The sequence below is a fragment of the Dipteris shenzhenensis genome, chromosome 8 (assembly GCF_047967505.1).
Source record: "Dipteris shenzhenensis isolate YYH24624 ecotype China chromosome 8, Dip_SZ_1.0, whole genome shotgun sequence".
Lineage (NCBI taxonomy): Eukaryota > Viridiplantae > Streptophyta > Polypodiopsida > Gleicheniales > Dipteridaceae > Dipteris > Dipteris shenzhenensis.
Window position 1 is genome coordinate 13,998,669 of NC_141603.1, and position 6,000 is coordinate 14,004,668.

Below are 6,000 nucleotides of genomic sequence, written 5' to 3' on the forward strand. Positions count from 1 at the left end.
AGTGGATGCTTTACAGGCCATTTGGATGCATTGCAATCCTTGTTGGATGCTCAACATGCCATTTGGATGCATCGCGATCCTTGTTGGATGCACTGATAGGTCCATATTGTCTTGTGGGATGCTTTATTAATGGACGTTTAGCACACAAATGCTATTTGATGCTGAGGGATAGCTTTGACATATTGTAGTGGATACACTCACAGTGCTATGCTCTCTTGAATCAAACATTATTGATAAAAGGAGTTTTTCAGTATTAAAAAGTTTGATGGGACAAACTTTTCTTTATGGAAAGAACAGATAAGGGATGTGCTTATTCAAAAGAAGTAGATTAAACCCTTGGTAGCGATTGGAGCTAAGCCTGCAGATATGTCTGAGGATGATTGGAATGAGTTGGATGCATTAGCAAAGTCTATTGTTCATTAGGGGAGAATTAGGGTCTCCAAAGGGCCCCCCATTAGTGTTTCCTAATTTCAAGGGATTAGTGAGGTATTTGAGGTGTACCAATGGGAGTGCTCCTTTTTGTGGGACAATGCCATGTTGAGGTGGAGGGTGGGCAGACCTACAAATAGCCCCTATTGGCTACTCCTCTTACAGCGGGGACCACTCAAACCATCCCCCCCCCTCAACCCATGCTTGACCCTTCTCCCATATGCACCTCCCCCAAACAAACCTACAAGTCATTCAAGAGGCGGTGGGCCCTTTTGGGCGAATTTTCCCCCCCTCTCAGCTTGTTACAGGCCTGCCCCCTCCTCTTCTCTGGTCCACCTCCATTTTCCCTCCATTTTTCAAATGTGGGAACTCATTTGGCATCTTCTCTGCCCCCTCTTGCTCTGGTCCATTGTGTTTCTCCCTCTCTAGCATCTCCTATAGTAGCTGCTCATTCTCTCTCCATTCCTAGCTACAAAACCTCCTATAGCAGTAGCTGCTCATCCCCCTCTGCTCTTTCTCCCTCCATTCCTAGCTACAATACCTCCTATAGTGGGTGCTCATCCCCCTCTACTCTTTCTCCCTCCATTCCTAGCTACAACACCTCCTAGAGTAGCTGCTCATCCCCCTCTGCTCTTTCTCCCTCCATTCCTAGTAGCTATAGCACCTCTTGCAGCTTCTCTCAACCTTTAGTTGCACCCTCTATACCTTCTTCCTCTCTCTCCCTCTATCAGAGCTGCTCTCTCCCTCCAAGTTGCACTTTCTAGTCCACTATTGCTGTTGTGACCTCTGTACAAGCATGGTGAGGAGACCATACATGTACTCTGTGTCCCATAGTAGTAAAAATGCACTGGGTGAATGGGTGCCTTGCACCTACAGCTTGAATGATTAGATAGTCATCATGAGAGGATCTGCCAAGGGTCCACATAAGCTTCCCAAGAGCAAAAGAGGTGATCTTTTGCATGAATGGAAGGGCCGCATCATGAAGTTCAAGCTTGGGAAGAAAGGATGGCTTGCAAAGGTGCAACACATCTACATGGGGAAGGACATGCGCCTTCCTTTGTCAAGCAATCAATCGACAATACCATCACATTGTAAGTCTGCATTTTGTATAAGATTTTGAAGTGTAATGAGTCAGTTTGAAATTGTATTTTAAAATAGCACTTGTGCATAGCAGATGTATTTCCTTTAGACTTTGAGGAGTGGGAACCAGTCGAGTGCTTCTTAGGTAAGTTTACTGCCATTCATGAGGATTTAGGAAGGCAAATGCATGCTGGAGAGAAGTCCTCTGCTTTGAAACATAGAAATATCTATTGGTATAATGCCAAGTACATTACTCCAAGGACGGTATCAGGCTATGGCCATCTTCAATGCATTGCAACACTACAATTTGAAGACATGGATTGCAGCATGGTGGACACAAGAACAATGCAATCATACAAGGAAAAGATTGCAAAGGATGTGGGCATGGCCATGAAGTTTACATTTGGCTCTAAATGGGTAAGGTTGTCTTGGTTTATGCCTCTGCACATTTTTGCTTCTTGTTTTTAGAATATCCAGATGCACAGAACAAAAACCATGTGGTCATGCAAGTGCCTACATGAGAATGCCCTTGAGAAATTGCTTGGGGTGAATTGGGGAAGCAAGTCAGGTGAACAAAAGGGTGATTTGTTTTAATGCCATGTATGTAAGGACAATGTGGTTGTCAAGTACCACATCTCTCGCCAAATGTTATATTTTGCTTTCCAATATAGGCATTGGAAGGAAACAGGTGGCAATTGGCTCCCTCTTGACTCTAACGACGATGATAATATAGGGGTAAGTTTATGTATTGATTCTCATTTAGGAGATGTCAAGAATGTGACTATCATGTCATAGTGGACTCTCAGGGATGTGCAGGAACACCTATTGGTCATGGAGGATGGCATGTCTAAGTCCTTTCACTTTACCTTAAATGGTGAAAAGGTAGGAAAGCATGCAGAGAAGCTCGTGCATAGTGCCACTTTTATCCCTCCTGTAATATTAAAGATTGTAAACAATGTGGGTACAATTGTGGATTTTGACATTTTCCAATTAATAGTGGTGCAATTAATTTTGATGTTTTGAATGGTCTTGTTTCATGTCAATGTCAAGTTTTTCCCAAAAAATTTATAATTGTTTTTAATTTTTATATTTAGAACATTTGGGTATATATAGGTTATAAAGTTACTTTAGTTTCAAAGTTTCACTATCATAGCCATAGTTCTCCTAGCTACCAAACTACCATGGATTCTGCTAGGTCTGCCTTCCATGATTTCAGCTTGTGCTCTTTTACCAACTGAGATTCATCCATTTTTATAACAAATACTAGCTTGCCATCTGTACAATGAAAGAGAAATACAGTAAGGATATAGAAATGAGAAGAAATAAAGTTGAATGCGAAGAGGAAATTTCTCTTACCTTCTTCTCTCATCCCATAGAATTTGACCATGGCTCTCTGCAAATTCTCTTCCAAGTCATTGTGCCACTTACACAATGGTATTCTCCAAGCTTTTCTCTAGCACATTGGTTTGTTTCTTGATGTGCAAGCCTTACAGACCACGATGTTGGTAATGGCATTGTAGATATCTTATACTTTTCCTCCATAGCAGACTTGAAAATTTTTAAAACGGAATTGTAAGCTTCACGACTTACACCAGCAGCATCACAAGCTCCAAGCACTCCTTTGCTTGCATGAGGCCCTTGAAATCCTTCATTACCTCTCTAGCAACTTGTTTACGTAGCCCTTTTTGTCTAGGGTCCTTCAACACTTCCATGACATCACTTGGCTTTATTAAACTTCTTAGAACATATGAAGGATCACTATCATCCATTTTCATTGTTCCCATCACATCCTCCATGAAATTCCTAAAGCAGAGTACAAATGAGTCTTAGTGAAAACAATGCAACACCACAAATATTTTGGAGTAAGAAATTTCATTGAAAATTTGGGGAACTAACCTTGCAGCCCGTATTCTCCTCCTTCGGGCACCACTATTGGTTGACAATGCATCCATAGATTGCAATTGTCTTTTCCTCTCCTTCAGTCCCAAAGGTGTTCCCTTCAACTTTTGTACTCGTTCTATTGACTTCTCTCGTTCCTTCTCCACAGCACATTGAACTTGGCCATAGATAGACCTTTCCAAATCTTGTTTGCTTTCAGTGAGCTTCTGGATTGATTCTTCCAATTCATGTCGCTCCCAGTCCAGTGCATGTGCTTTGTCTCACTGAGTTGTTTGTTTTGCAATTGGAGATCCTGCATACTATTACGCATTGCCAGAACAGTAATATTTCCCAAATGTGCAAGTTCTTTTGCTTGGGCTCTCTGGACTTCGCTTGCTTGCATAGCCAATGTCTTAGAATGGTTCAATCGATTGCAATGACCGAGCAATCCAGCATGTCCCTTGCCAATAAACCGAACAACATCATGCATTGTATGAAAAGGAGGACTCTTTTGGGTGGCACGGTCTAAAGGATACAAGTTTCCATCCACCCAAAGGTCAAGATGCTTCTTCCCTTGCAATGGAAGACTATGGAGCACACTTTGAGGAGTTCCACTATATCCCAAAGAGCGTGTGCTTGCATATTCTGCCTCCAGTTGTGGGTTCACATGGTACTTGTTGGAGAAATTCAAATTTCAAAAAGTGGCCCCCTCCCCTCATTGATGGGAGGAGAGGTGGGCTTAAATGTGGGCTTAACCCACCTAGGTTGGGCTGTTTAGGCCTCTTTGGGACCCTCCAAGCCCCTTGCATTAGCCCACTAAGCATTCCCTAATCCATTGCTTATGAGATCCTTTTGAGACCCCAATTCTCCCCTAATGAGACTTCATCTTGTAGAGTCGATCTATTTCACAGTAGTAAATGAGCAGACTACGGAAGATTTGTGGAAGAAATTATGTGCCACTTATGAGAAGGAAACTGCCTCTAATAAAGTTTACCTCATGAAGTGGTTGTTTGGGTTGTATATAAAGGAAGGGGTCTCCATTTCTTCTGACTTGAATGAATCTCATATTATTTTCAGCTAGCTTTAGGCTCAAAAGATGAATTTTGATGCAGAGACTAAGGCAATATTCCTCGTGTTCATTGCCATCCTCATGGGATACCTTCCATACAATTGTTAGTAACTCTGCACCTAGTGGAGTACTAAAGTTTGAAGATATTGTGGTTGGGTAGCTTGTTGGCCGAGGAGATTAGATGGAATTCTATGGATGGCAACAAGCAAGATGCAGCCTTAAATGTGCATAGGGGTAGATCACAATTCAGGGGGAAGTCCCAAGAAAGTGGGAAGTCTCATAGCATATTTAAGGCACGAAACATTGAGTGTTACTATCATGGCAAGAAGGGCCACATGAAAAAGGATTGCTATAGCTGAAAAGAGAGCAAAAGGAGAAGAAAAAGAATGAAAATTGGGGTGCAAATAAGAAGGAAGAGAGTCCAAGGGAGGAAAAAGGAAAAATGAAGATCGATGAGATTAATGCGGTCAATCATGTCATGTTGCAATCAAATTACTGATGCTATAGATATTGGTAGATGCAAAGGCCGAAAGCAGAAGGAAATTATATGCACAAAGAAATGAAAGCAAAATCTCAATTGAAAAAGATTGCACCTTGGACAAAATTGCTACTCTTTGTATCCATCAATTCAGCAGCAGTGGCACTATCAATAATCTCTGCATCAATCTCTGCATCGTCTACGAAAGCCATCTTCTTTGCTTGTAGATATTCGTGACAATGTAGAGATTTATCCTCTGCATCACATTCCTTGTAGTAATACCAAGCTTGAGTCTTCACAAGCTTTAGCCTACACAACTGAGATTAGCTAACTACAAAGAGGGTGACATTAGTTGTGTTGGTGTCCTCTGAAACAAAGGAGAAACAGCTTGGGCACACAATGTTGAAGATGTTGTCAATTAGAAGGTTGGCTCCAGTGATGGTTGGATGCAAAGCAAAAGCAATGTAGGATCATCTTGATCTGAGAAGTTTGTGGGCTTCAACAGAACACAAGAAAAGGGGAGACCGCCTAAGTGGGGAAGTTATTGATCAAGTGATAATGTGGGATGAGCACATCATACACATGCTTGATACAACACATGTTAATGGTTGTCTAAACTAGCCCGGTGGTTGCTTGTGAATGAGTTTTGGAATAGTTTAATTGTTTAATTTAATTTCTAAATTGGGCTGGCTTGGACTTAATATGATTGTCCTAAACCAGCCCGGTGGTTGGAACATCATGTAATATATCACCATGTTGGTTTAGGTCAAACACCAGTTATGTGATTGTAAGTGGTTGAATAGCAATATATTTCACCAGTCTGGTGGTTGTCTATGAATGAGTTTTGGAATAGTTTGATTGTTTAATTTCTAAACTGTGTTGCTTGCACTTAATGTGATTGTTTGATTGGAACATCACACAATATATCATTGTGCTGGTCTAGTTCAAACACCGGTTATGTGATTTTTCTAAACCAGCGTGGTTGAATAGTAATAAACTTTGCAACAAAAAGAACCAACAATATATTGTTATTGTCTGATTAATGAGCATCTTGATGGTTGAAATT